Below are 13,924 nucleotides of genomic sequence, written 5' to 3'. Positions count from 1 at the left end.
CATCCTTGCCTTTCGTTCGCGAAATCTATGCGTCCAGTGACGCTGTTCTGGTACCACGTCTACTGCGGCGCGTTTTTCTGTCATCAGAGCCTCAATAAATAGCGTGAACAGCATTGCTTACCCAGTGGCGGAGGAAACGATGCAGTCAGTTGCATCGTTTTCGCTTACGGGCCTGGAGTTTTGTGTGTCCTTGTACGTCTCGGCAGGAAAGTGCATCGATTGTTGAACAAGCGTATAAATGTCCTATTCTGCGAGGATAATCAAACATTCGAAATCAAAGGAGGCGGCATTCAGGAAGATCAGTCCAATATGTGCTTAGGAGAAACTTGTTAACTTGTGTCGCAGACAGTACATTATTGTTATTGATTTCAGCAGTGCTCTGAGGGACGAGGATCTTTCAGTGCGCTGCTAAAATCAAGAATGCGATTCAACTTGCGTATGCAATTTCCAGTTTTCATGCAGCACATTATTGATCGCCTTATATGAAAAAGTTAACAAAAAGTCATTTATGTACGTGCTATGCATGCCACGTTTAGCTTCTGTGCTAACTATACCCTTGCACTGGATATTAAAATGTTTACATGCTTACACTCTGAGGAAGAGATGGTACGCTTATTTCTTTTAAACAAATCTGGAATGTTGGCCATGTTGTCGCTTGTGCCTCTAGACCAGGTAGTCGTGTCTGGACCACCAAGCAAACCAGCTTGACCTCCCTCATGCCCAGGGTCACACATCTTAATTCATGCGGCTACGATGTGCTGCTGCACTTCCACTAAGTATGAGTTGAATATGTTCGCAAATAGACTGCCATATAAAGCACTTGCAGGTGCTCTTCGGTTTTTTTTTCTTTTTTAGCGCGTTATAGTGCAGCGATTGGTTCGCAGGTAGGACTTGCAAACCTTGTACAGCTATGGACAGGGCTGACTATTGTAGCTTCGTATGCATGTAGAAACCTTTTCCAAGTAGAAAGGTTATTATCATCAACATACGAGAAAGGTATACAAGCTGTTTTCATCCAACCTTTCTTCACAAATGAGATAAAGATGACTAACCCGTTACTACTTGAATTACTAGCCATACTGTACAGGTTGCCATCAATTTAATTAATGCAACACCCAACATTAAAACCACACTAATTCATTAATTTCACCTGTGACGACAATGTTAGTACAGTCAGCATTAGGCTGGCAATCCTGGCACTGCACGAGAGCCTCTTTTAATGTTGCCTATAGCAGCTAGATTACAAAAGCACTACAATTTTGTCGAAAAACTCACATGATCTACGAAGTCTTCACGTCTCGCTATTGAGGTGACCAGGGCATGGTTGGAAGTGCTGCGATCATATGTCTGACTAAGGAGTTGAAGTGCTTGCTTCATGTGTGATGCCTGTATTGCGTTGATTTGCTTGCATCGGATCCATGCATTCATTGTGCACGATGACCTAAACTGATACGACACATGCATTTTAATCTCTCATAACATAGACAGATTAAGAGATGCCCTTCTTGGCTACTTAATTCATAACTGAAGCTCAACAGTGGCAGGACAAAAACATGTGGGTCTAAAGGACCGGGCAAAATCCTCCTGACCTTATATGATGGTCTACTCACAAATTTTGTTGCCTCCTCACCTACGCCAAATTTAGTGTTAGTTATAAACGTTCGGCGATTTTAAACTTCCAGGCTTCAGTTTTGTCACTTTATCTATCTCGGCTAGTGATAAGGTAGCCCATGCCTTACTATAAAAGCTTATTAAGACTTTTGCCTAACTCAGTTTATTACGAAGCCTATACAAATTGTAGGTTCTAATTTTGATGAGAGAAACCTTGAAACTTCTTTTTCTGAGAGACTTTTAGCTCTATGTTCTCCCCATTTTTTTGAACAAAATTAGACGCCGCTCAAAACTACCCGAACCCATGATATGACACATACCTGTTACAAAAGTACGGTTTAGTAAATGTGCATTTTTGTCTCAAAGAGCCAATAAAAAGAAGAAACAAAAATGTCTGTGTAGGTCTACACTGTACCCTATTAATCCTTGGGAATTCAACAGCAAGTGATATGGATTACAGAAAAATGCTCAAAGCCTCAAGCCGTCAGTTGAGGTGCTGTGCACTATCATCATCAGCCTGACTACGTCCACTGCAGGACAAAGGCCTCTCCCATGTTCCGCCAGTTAACTCGATCCTGTGCTTGCTGCTGCCACTTTACACCCACAAACTTCTTGATCTCATCTGCCCACCTAACCTTCTGTCTCCCCCTAACTCTCATGCCTTCTCTGGGAATCCAGTTAGTTACCCTTAACGACCAGCAATTGTCCTGTCTATGCACTACATGCCCAGCCCATGTCCATTTCCTCTTCTTGATTTCAACTATGATATGCTTAACCCCGTTTTGTTCCCTGATCCACTCTGCTCTCTTTTTGTCTCTTAAAGTTACACCTACCATTTTTCTTTCCATTGCTCGCTGCGTCATCCTCTATTCAAGCTGAACCCTCTTTGTAAGTCTTCAGGTTTCTGCTCCATAGCTAAGTACCAGCAAGATACAGCTGTTATATATCTTCTTCTTGAGGGATAGTGGCAATCTACCTGTCATAACTTGAGAGTGCTTGCCAAATGTGCTCCACCCCATTCTTATTCTTCTAGTTACTTCAATCTCTTGGTTCGGCTCCGTGGTTATTACCTGCACTAAGTAGACATAGTCTTTTGCTAAAAACTCGCGCTCAGCTTGACGACTTAACTCATCGCCGCAGAACTGCCCGCCTTTCGCTTCTCCACAAGCTCTATCATCACCCATACCTTCACCGCATTTTCGAAGCACCAACAGTCATCTTTCCACGCACAGACCATATCTTCAAGATAAAATGTATAACTTGTCGCTCAGCTCATTACGCTAATTCCTTCATTCCCCGAACAATAGTTGCATGGAATAGCTTGCCATCCCACATTGCCACTCAAGCAGATTTCCCAACATTTAACGAACTTTTACTCAACATTTCCGACTAGATATCCACTGCGCGTACTCTCCTTAAGCTTCTTCATATGTACATCAGTGTTTATTTTTCTTGTTATCATGTGTTAATGTTTTTCACGACCATTGTACACGCTTGATTTGTATTATTTATGTGTTAATTGCGAACTTTTGTATCTTAAGATCATGCCATCATTTTAGTTTTTTTTCCTTGTATACTGTATTTGTTAGTGCCCTTAATTTATGTTTCCAGTATTCAATATTTCATCTCTACTTAATTTTTTTTTTTTTCATAGTATCTGATTTTGGTTGTTGTTGTTGCTTTTTGTATTTAGCTCGCTTTCATTATTTTGTTTAATCTTGTTTTAAGACTGTATAAGCGTACAAAAATTTGTTTCATGTGTCCGTTCCCCTATGTAATACCCCTTCGGGGGCCTTTAGGGGTATTATGAAATAAAAATAAATAAACAACTTGAAGTGCACTATTAACTATCTTGAAGCACTGCTCTCTTCCGAGGTTGTTGTACATTACTTTCGTTTTCTGCAGATCAATTCTAAGACCCACCTTTCTGCTCTCCTTGTCTAATTCTTTAATCATGAGTTGGAATTAGTCCCCTGAGTTACTCAGCAATGAAATGTCATCGGCGAAGCGCAGGTTACTAAGGTATTCTCTATTAACTCTTATCCCTAACTGTTCCCATTCTAGGCCTCTGAAAACCTCCTGTAAGCACGTGGTAAATAGCATTGGGGAGATTTTATCCCCCTGCCTTACACCCTTCTTGATTGGTATTCTGTTGCTTTCTTTATGAAGCATTAGGACAGCAGTTGATCCCCTGTAGATGTATTCCAGGATCTTTGTATATGCTTCATCGACGCTCTGATTCCACAGTGTCTGCATGACTGATGATATTTCTACTGAATAAAACGCCTTCTCGTAATCTATGAAGGGTATGAATAGTGGTTGGTTATATTCTGAGCATTTCTCTATTATTTGATTGATAGTATGAATGTGGTCGATTGTTGAGTATCCTGTTCGAAATCCTGCTTGTTCCTTTGGTTGATCGAATTCTAATGTTTTAATAACTCTGTTAGCAAGTACCTTTGTAAATAACTTGTATACTACGGACAGCAACCTGGTCGGCCTGTAATTCTTTTAGTCCTTGTCATCTCCTTTCTTATGTATTAAGATGATGTTAGCATTCTTCCAAGACTCTGGTACCCTTCCCGTCAGGAGACACCTCGTAAATAGGGTGGCTAGTTTTTCTAACACAATTTGTTCTCCATCTTTCAGCAGATCTGATGTTACCTAATCCTCACCAGCAGCTTTGCCTCTTTGCATGCTCTCCAAAGCTTTTCTGACTCCTTCTATCATTACTGGTGGGGTGTCATCTGGGTTACTGCAAGTTCTTATAGTATTAAGGTCGTGGTTGTCCTGGCTACTGTACAGATCTCTGTAAAACTCCTCCGTTATTTTAACTATCCTATCAATATTGGTAGTTATTTTGCCTTCTTTGTCCCTTAGTGCATATATCCAATTTTTCCCTATTCCAAGTTTCCTCTTCACTGTTTTGACGCTTCCTCCATTTTTCAGAACATGTTCAATTCCCTCCATGTTATACCTTCTTACATCGAATACCTTACGCCTATTAATCAACTTCGAAAGTTCTGCCAGTTCTATTTTGTCTGTTGTACTTGAGACTTTCATGCTTTGACGCTCTTTAATGAGGTTATTCGTCTCCTGGGACAGCTTGGCAGTGTCCTGTCTAAGTACCGTACCTCCAACTTCCACTGCACACTCCATAATGATACTCTTCAGATTATTATTCATTGCGTCAACGCTAAGGCTGGTTTCCTCGATAAGAGCCGAGCACCTGTTCTGAAGGGAGACTCTCAATTCCTCTACTTTCCCTCACAGTGCTAGCTAATTGATTGGCTTCTTGCGTATCAGTTTCTGTCGTGTCTTCTTCAAGTCTAGGTAAAATCGAGACCGTACCATTCTATGGTCACTGCATCACACCCTGCCAACCACTTCCACATCCTGCACGATGCCTGGGTGTGCACTCATTATAAAGTCTATTCCGTTCTTACTTTCCCCATTAGGGCTCCTCCATGTCCACTTACGGTTTCCTCGTTTTTGGTAGAAGGTATTCAAAATACGTAAATTATTGCGTTCTGCAAATTCTACTAGTAGCTCTCCTTCGGCATTTCTAGTACCGATGCCATAATCTCCTACTGCCTGGTCTCCAGCCTATCTTCGCATTAAAGTCTGCCATCAGTATAGTATAGTGTGTTTTTACCTTACTCATTGCTGATTCCACGTCCGTCTTCATAGAAGCTTTCAACTGATGCGTCATCGTGGCTGGATGTAGGCGCGTAAGGTTGTATCCTTCATCTTGTATCTCTTATTGAGTTTAATTACGATACCTACCACCCTTTCATTAATGCTATAGTATTCCTATATGTTGCCAGCTATGTTTCTGTGAATTAGGAACCCCACTCCCAGTTCTCTTCTGTCAGCCATGCCTCGATAGCAAAGGAGGTGCCCATTCTATAGCACCGTATAGGCCTCATCTGTCCTCCTAACCTCACTGAGTTTTATTATATCCCATTTAACACCCTCTAGCTCCTCGAGTAGTACAGCTAGGCTTCCCTCACTAGATAAGGTTCTAGTGTTAAACGTTGCCAAGTTCAGGTTCCAATGGTGGCCTGTCTGGATCCAGAGATTCTTAGCACCCTCTGCTGCATTGCAGATCTGACCGCCGCCAGGGTCAGTTGCTTCGCAGCTGCTGGGAACTGAGGGCCGTGAGTTATTTGACGTATGCATGTGGGAGGTAGTGGCCAGATACTGCACCCGGGTGGCCAAGCCATCTCTGGTGAGAACACCGCCCCCCCCCCCCCCCCTTAGCTCGGGTCCGTGGTGTCACTACACACTAAACGCCTGCTTATGCAGACGCCCCTGCATGTCCACTGTGCTATGTAATAAACCCTGGAGATTTTGGAATGTAATATAAGCCGCATTTATATCCTGATCCATCTGAACATTGACTAGCTGAATGGCGTCTATTCTGCCTATCTTATTATAAAAGCGTTCTCATCTGTTTTCACTCTTGAAATGGTTACTCCTTTTCGAGTATTTAGTTCATTTCATGATTTCTCTATTCTATGCAATAAATTTGTAGTCGTCAGTAAAGATGGTATTTTTTTTTTATTTACAAACAATAAAAATGCTGCAAGTATAGATCTCCTTGGTTTTAGCCACGATATATTAAAATATATTTGGGAGCAGTTTTGAAGCCTTTAATGCACTTTTTTTATTGATCATTATCCTTTTGCTGCATTCCTCATCACTGGTGTGAAGCCAAGTTATGCAATGTTCTAATCAGGCACCTGCCCTGATTCTCTAAACTACAAACTCATTCCTTTCACTTACACTTTTTCCAAGCTCCTCGAAGGCATCATTCAAACTCAAATAAATAATTATTTCAAAGATTACATCATGTTTAAATAGCACAGTTTCTGTAAGGAATTTCCTTGTGATCATCAGCTGACATAATTTACTCATGGATTATTAATAGACACTGGCCTTCAAGTTGAAACCTTGTTTCCCAGTTTTTTCGGTGCACTGATTGGGTCTCCGACCATAGGCCTGTATTCACTAACCATCCTCGGTGTTACCTCAAGTTTTTGTTATCGGTTGTAAGCCTTTATTGCGCTTGATGTACAAAGTTGGCCAGTATTCGTGAACCAGTCTTGTTGTAGTTTTTTACCTCCTTACCATTTTTGTGCCTTTATAACACAAGTAGAGGGTACAAAAGCTTGAGGAGAACTCGAGGAAAGGCCAAGGTTGGTTTGTGAATACGGGCCATAGACTCTGTAGTTAACACAACTGAACATTCACACACACATCTTAGTATACAAGGGTTCCTCTGATATCGCAGTCAATTCACCTCTGTTAATGGCTCTAACTCTTCGACAGCTCAAGTAACATTCGGCACTCCGCAGGGAAGTTTCCTTGGTCCCCTGTTCTTTTCTAATATTTGTTAATGGTTTGCCTGAATGTATTTTTTCTCAAACTAGACTTTTTCACTGATGACCTCATTTGTAGTGTACTGAGCCATGAAAAGTAACTCTGGCTATCAGTTATTATAAAGCAACCTCTGTTCAATTACAACTTGGTGCTCATCATGGCTACATTTCTAAATAAGTGTAAGGCTAAACTTGTCACGTTTACAAAAAGTTTTATGCTGCTTTTTGAACTTCACATACTCGAAATACATAAATGTTGATTCAGCTTGCACTGACAACTATTTAAATGTTCATTCTATGTTTGACCTGACATGGAGCCGTCATACCTATTTCGCTTTGTAGTTGCCACTACCTCTCTGCCTCTCAAATTGTAATCTACAACATGCTCCTGCACAGGTGCTTAATCTCACCCACTTTACTTTAATTCATCCTAAAATATAGAGTATACTTCATAGATGTGGCACCTGAATTAGGCCTACATCATAGGTAACATCGATCTCTCCAAAAAAATGCAACAGATTTTTTTTTTCTGATTACTACCATTTCATTGGTGTGTCAGTCCTAAAGGCTTGTGCTGGTCTTGATAACCTTTACCATCATTGTACACTAGTTTGTTTACCTCTTTTTTATAAAATATACTGCCACTCATTACTTCATTTTTTTTCCAATCATATTTCCACATCACCATCGTCCTTTCAAAATTAAACACATAGCTTGCTGTACTTCCATCTTTGCTAAATCATTCATCCCTAAAACCATTATCGAGTTGAACTGGCTGCCTCCTTATATTACAACTAAAATTAATACACTTAAATTTAATAAACTTATTAAAAATATTACCCATTTGTAGGCTGTCTCACTAGAGCTTTTCTATTTACAGAATTGCATTTTTGTATATTTTGTTTGTTATGTCACACTTTTTTAGGTGTTTGTTTGATGAGTATTGTTGTTCTGCTGTTTATTGATGCTACAGCCTATCTGTTTTTCCCTCCTCTTTATGTAATATATCCCTACAAGTAAGGGCCTTGAGGCATTTCTTGCAAGAAAATCAGTAAATAACAATTCTAATGTACCAAAGTCTCCTTCCCTTTTAAATGAAACCGCTTTATGAATTTTTAGGCTAGTTAGTCATTATCAATGAAGTTTGTGAATGTCTTTTTTATGCCATTTCTAAGCCTGAAGAAAAAAATAGCAAGAAAATACTTTAGCCACAAAAAAATCATTTTTTATTCAAGAGAAGCATTTGCATGTATAGGCTGGTGCACATGTATGCACTTATATTTTCAGAGGTGGTGCCGCTTCAGTGGCTCATACAGTACTCGCCTACTCACCCAATAGATGCAGCTTTGATTAATCCAGGCACCATGGTTGCATTTCTGTAGAAGTGAAATCCTAGAGAACCACGTCAGGTGGAATACTAGGGCACAATAAAGAACCCAATGGGGTTCAAATTGTCTGGAGCCTTCCAATACACTGTCTCGAAAAGGTCGTACTACTTTGTTAAAGTCTGTAAACTTAAATTTAGAGGCAAAACTCTAAAGTAAATGATAACAGTACACTGATGAAGTCATGCAATAAAAGTTTGGACACAGCATGGTAGAGTTGACGTGTCAGAATTAATGGTGTGAAAGTATTTGAAAAGTGCAAGTAATATTGTGCAATATTCAATTTGGTCTTTTGTTTGAATAACTCTAGGGGAATATTTTTTGATTGTTTAAAATTACAGCAAAATCTCAATAGTATCAAACAAACACGAGATAAAGGTATGATAAATATAATCCAAAATGCCAGAATTTGTTAGATATAGACAGCAATCACTTATACTTTTTAAGGAGAGTCACCAGATATTTTAGGCCCATGGCAAAGTAGCTCCAGTGGGTTACATGCCACAAAAGTGCTACTGACATTCTTTTGGGCCCCAAATCTGAACGAAACATCGTAAATAGTGTAGTGCACATGTGTGAGTGTATGTGTTATGTGTTTATCACTGCATATATCATAGTTATCACCCAGTATCTGGAGTAACATGTCAGGCGAAAAGCCAGACAAACATCTACAACTCTCCACTAAAATGATACTCACTCTTCAACAGCTTTTTGCAAAATCTGGCTAAAAAATCACCAAATTTTTTTTTGTGTTTAAAACTTGCTCTGCTTGCTAATTTCTGTAGACGAAAATTTTCTTGCCTGTTCGTGCTAGTTTATAGCTTTTCGCTAACTCAGCTAGAGAGTATCAAACAACAATTTTCATTCAAAGGATGTCTATAGGATGCACTCGATAAAATGGTGTTTATGGCAAGCTAATGAGATAATGTAACTGTAAATAAATTACTTTTTTATGTATATAAACTCATTAAGGGATTTTGGCACGAGCCAAATTGAATAAATTTGTGAAATTCGATATTCACTGTAGAAGCATGTCAAAATAAAACGGCACAAATAATATGTCATAGCAGCCTGTTCAACATGCTATGAAGTAAAAACGATTAAGGCGCTCAAGATATATCGACTGAAAAATAAATTCCAATTTCGCTTTTTTTTAGAAGAAAGCTCAGTGTTCATTGAAAGCCAACTTTGCTGGTCACTTAGTGGACTAAAAGTATTCATAAAGTTATATATATTACTAAAGATATGTGAAGTTACAGGGAAGTATTGTTTTTTGAACTCGAGAAATACTTTATTTTTTTCAATTTTGTAACACTGTAAACTTTTTGACGATGTAATGCAAGTGGCAACACGCGTTCGCAACAGCAGCCTTCAGCCCAAGCCCACTGATCTGGGATGTAGGCAGTAAGCTTGGCACTGTCTATGAATGAAATGGGGTTATCATTGGCGTTTTATTGCCAACAGAGGCAATACAAGCAATGTGGTAAGAGAGTGACAACATCTCAATGAGCCATCCAGCCATTACAGATTTACGATCATAACATGCTACTTTCTTCAGAGGGTTCTGCAAATGAAATAGGTGTGTTTTATATATTTATATAACAATAAATTAAATAATATGCATTTAATAAGCCAGATAGAGCACTGGTGCCATTCACGCAATATACTAATAAAAGCTGACCTTTTACAATTGTTTAACTTCAAGTGCAATACATTTCTTAGTGAACTTCTGTGACTTTAAATCAATCAATCATACAATCAAACGATCTCTCTCTCTCTCAATATATATATATATATATATATATATATATATATATATATATATATATATATATATATATATATATATATATATATATATATATATACCTATCTATCTAGCCGCCTACAACCTTGTGCACTCCTTAGCATATCATTAAAGGGATGTACACACCAAAATTGGTATACATACCGTTATACATTTATTGGTACACTCGCAGATGTTTCATTACATAGATATATGCCAAATATGATATGACGAGATATTTTTGTGCAAATAACATAAATTAATGGTGTGGTAATGGAAAAACCATGACATGCATGTCACGAATGGGCTCACATGCATGTCACGAATGGGCTCACATGCATGTCACGTTCATGGTGTGCTTGCGGTTATTTTGCTATAGCTTGGTTTATACCAAAATTAATATGACGTGACCATAGGTCAGCAAAACTTATTCAGCTCATTCAGACTGAGGCTCACAGCTTGATCTGAGTTTGATTGAGTCGACTCGTGGGTGAGTTCGTCAACCTATGGACGTGACTGCATGATGAACATAAAGAGCAAATGGTAACATGTAAATTATGACATACAATCATGCACCACGTGATTTACATGCCGGGCTCTTGGTGTGCTTGCGGCAATTTCGCTAACTTAATATACAGTGAAATTTGCATTGCATACCACTGTATGATGACCATAAATGACATTTCCTAACATGCAAATCATAATATCCACGTCTTAATTGTACAGCATGGTTTCCTCCTTCCTGGCTGCTTCGCATTATGCATCGATTCCTGTATACTGTGCATGGGATCTGCCTTTTCTTTTTCTTTTGAAGAAAAGCATCCTGCTCCTTGGGAGCCAAAGAATGTCATAAAACTAAAATATAGTCTAGCCTTATGACGCTGTTTATGTTACAGTAACATGATGCACTGCGAGTGTCAAGGAAAGCTACTGTGCATGCTCCTCACAGCAGCCAACCCATGAGTGGGGCCATGTGTATATGTCAGGTTGTTAGAATGGCGCGTATGAATTGCTGTGTGAATATATATATATATATATATATATGCACCTGCAGCAATGTTTTTCAGTGTTCTGCTGTAACAATGCTTCAGAAACAGGCGGGAACTCTGGATTAGTGTCCACCGTGTAAATTTACAGGTGATTTTGCGGGCACATTTATAAAGTACATGTAGCTATAGTTCGTAGTATGCTCCATGTAAATTAACTGATACTTTTAATGTGCTGAACCGAATGGCAGCCGGTAATGTGATCTAGAGTCTGCAGCCTACATTTCTTTGGCGGAAAATCTTCGACTGCAGATCCAGCAATTTTCTCTCGTACACTGGGGCCACTTTAGATGCCAAGCGTGTTATGGTCGAGTTCAATGCTGTGTGCGGCGTGACCACCCTTACTGCGCATGCGCGTCCCCTCCCCGTCTCTCTTTTCTCCTACACTCCCCCTTCTCTCGACTCGCACCACCGACGCAAGCAGCATCTGATAGCGAGTTCCTTGATAGTGAGTGAGTGAGTAAAAACTTTATTGAACATGTCCGGCATCATTGAGCGGGGTGGGGCTACAAGCACCCCGGCCTAGGTGACGGCCTCGAGTCCTTGGACCCGGGCGGCATCCTGGGCTTGCCGGACGGCCCACAGTTGATCAGCAAGGTCGTGGCTGAGCAGAGCCGCCTCCCATCGCGCCTCGCGGTTCGAGACTGCCATGTCTTCCGGGTTCGTAGGGGACTGCTGCGCGTTACCGGTACACTTCCACAGCATGTGCTGCAGCGTCGCTCTGGCTCCGCACGCCTTACACGCGTCGGACGTATAAATGCCTGGGTAGCAGAGGCGAAGGATCACCGGATTCGGGTACGTGTGTGTCTGTAGTTGTCTCCAGGCAACCTGCTGTTTCTTGTTTAGTTTGGCGTGGGGTGGTGGATATTTGCATCTGTTCAGTCTGTAGTGTTGCGTGATGTCTCTGAAAGTGGTCATGCGATCCCCCCACGTCCATTCCCGCATCGCTGTCGAAGTGTGCGAGACATCGGGACTGTCGGCAGTCGTCGCAGCTCGGCGTGTAAGTCCTCGAGCCGCGGCGTGGGCAGTCGCGTTGCCCGCAAGCGGAGGGTCCGTGTGGGCGGGTCCATACGAGGAAACTGTCGTTTTTGCGGCAGATGTTGCGTTCGTGAATTTGGAGAATGCGGGCCGCTTCGCGGGAGATCCGGCCGCTGGCGTAGTTGCGTATCGCCGCCTGCGAGTCGCCTATTATCACCTCGGCGTCCGTGGTGGCTATCGCGAGGGCTATGGCAGCTTCTTCGGCCGCCTCCGTGTCTTCCGTGCCTATCGTCGCACTCGTGACGCAAGTTCCTACATGATCCGTGATCGCGACCGCGAAGCCGCGGTGGCAGTCGTAACGGGCCGCGTCCACGTAAACTGTGTCTTTGCTATTGCCGAATTTCTTTTCAAGGTCTTGGGCGCGCCTGTTGCGCCGACCGATGTGATGTGTCGGGTGCATGTTTTTAGGCAACGGCATAACGACGATGCGCTCGCGAATACGTCTGGGTATCCCGACCTTTTCGCCGCGCTGCGTATGGTAGTTGATACCCAGTGTCTCGAGGATGTGTCGACCAGTTCTGGTCTTCGCCAGACGTTCGTACTGGGCGATGTTGTGTGCTTCGATTATCTCATCTAGAGTATTGGAGTTCCTTGATAAAAAAAAAAAAAATGACTGCTAGCACTGCCCAACCGTTCACTGGCCACCCCGTATTAGGCACTGGATATTGACCTCCAAGGTAGTGCTGGTGATAGATTTCTCTTGTGCATTGTTGAACAATGAAAATGAGCAGAGTGCGCGTTAAATGTACTGAGGGTCTCTGCATTTAATAAGAGTCTTGTGTCTCTCACCCATTAGCAGTGATTGGCATGTTACAGAAAGAAACACCGGTCCATCACTGCGTGCTTAGCGCCTCGTCCCCAGGTTGATCTCTTGCGCAACGCCACGATGAGAGCCAGCGTCCACGGCGCCGCCTGTGTAAGCGTTAGCGCCCGCTGCTTCACACGTATGCATGGTTCCCTTTAGCGGGAGAGAGCAATTTTTCTTCCACCATCAGTTTGTCTATCGGCGCAGATCGCAGACTGCGCAGCTCGTAAGCAGGAGCCGTACATTAAGAATAAGCCCTGCATGCCTTACCAAATGCATCGCGTACCACGAGATTTTAAATATTTATTCCCCATCTGCAGCAGGTAACCTAAACAGCACTGCGCGCGCAATCAAAGCCACGCCACGTCAATCTAACTATATAACTCGGTGACAGCTAAGACATCATGTGCGAAGATGGCACGTGGCTAAGTTACTCAAGGACTCATGCAAATTCAACTTGCGATCAACCAGCTATAGTTCCCAAAGTGAGCAATTAAAGAAATGTAACAGCTATTATCACATCAGGTATTGCCTCTCACTCACATAATAGCCTGTCAATTGTGAGCAGCTTTAATACACCAACAGGTGCGTACGACGAATAAGGCATATATCCTTTGATTGCTGCACATCATTTACTTATAGGCTTTACCGCAATGCTTTCGCAATGCAGTGAAGCTTAATCATCTTTTGGTAATTGTCTTTTTGTCTGTTTGAAAAGGACTCGCCAAGATGCATACTTGGCCTGAGCAGTCGCAAATGCTTATTTTTGTTTGATGCACAAGTGGCCTGTGCATGCGTTCATTTCGTATCATGTGATGCTCTTCTGCTCACGCTGGCTTTACCGCAGTGCTTTTTCCATGCAGTGAAGC

At 41.6% G+C, this 13,924-nt stretch overlaps 1 long non-coding RNA gene across 1 annotated transcript; it reads right to left on the bottom strand.

Moving 5' to 3' along the window:
* Positions 1–205: 205 nt before the first annotated feature.
* On the bottom strand, positions 206–2,611 carry LOC142772155 (uncharacterized). Its single transcript, XR_012886295.1, has 3 exons — positions 2,445–2,611; positions 1,276–1,446; positions 206–248 (listed from the first exon to the last, which is right to left on the bottom strand). It is a non-coding gene; the product is annotated as an uncharacterized LOC142772155 (long non-coding RNA).
* Positions 2,612–13,924: the final 11,313 nt, after the last annotated feature.

This window comes from Rhipicephalus microplus, chromosome 9 (assembly GCF_043290135.1).
Source record: "Rhipicephalus microplus isolate Deutch F79 chromosome 9, USDA_Rmic, whole genome shotgun sequence".
In the NCBI taxonomy this organism is placed as follows: Eukaryota; Metazoa; Arthropoda; class Arachnida; order Ixodida; family Ixodidae; genus Rhipicephalus; species Rhipicephalus microplus.
Note: the sequence above shows the minus strand (reverse complement) of the source record. Positions and strands in the feature narration are given on the sequence as shown.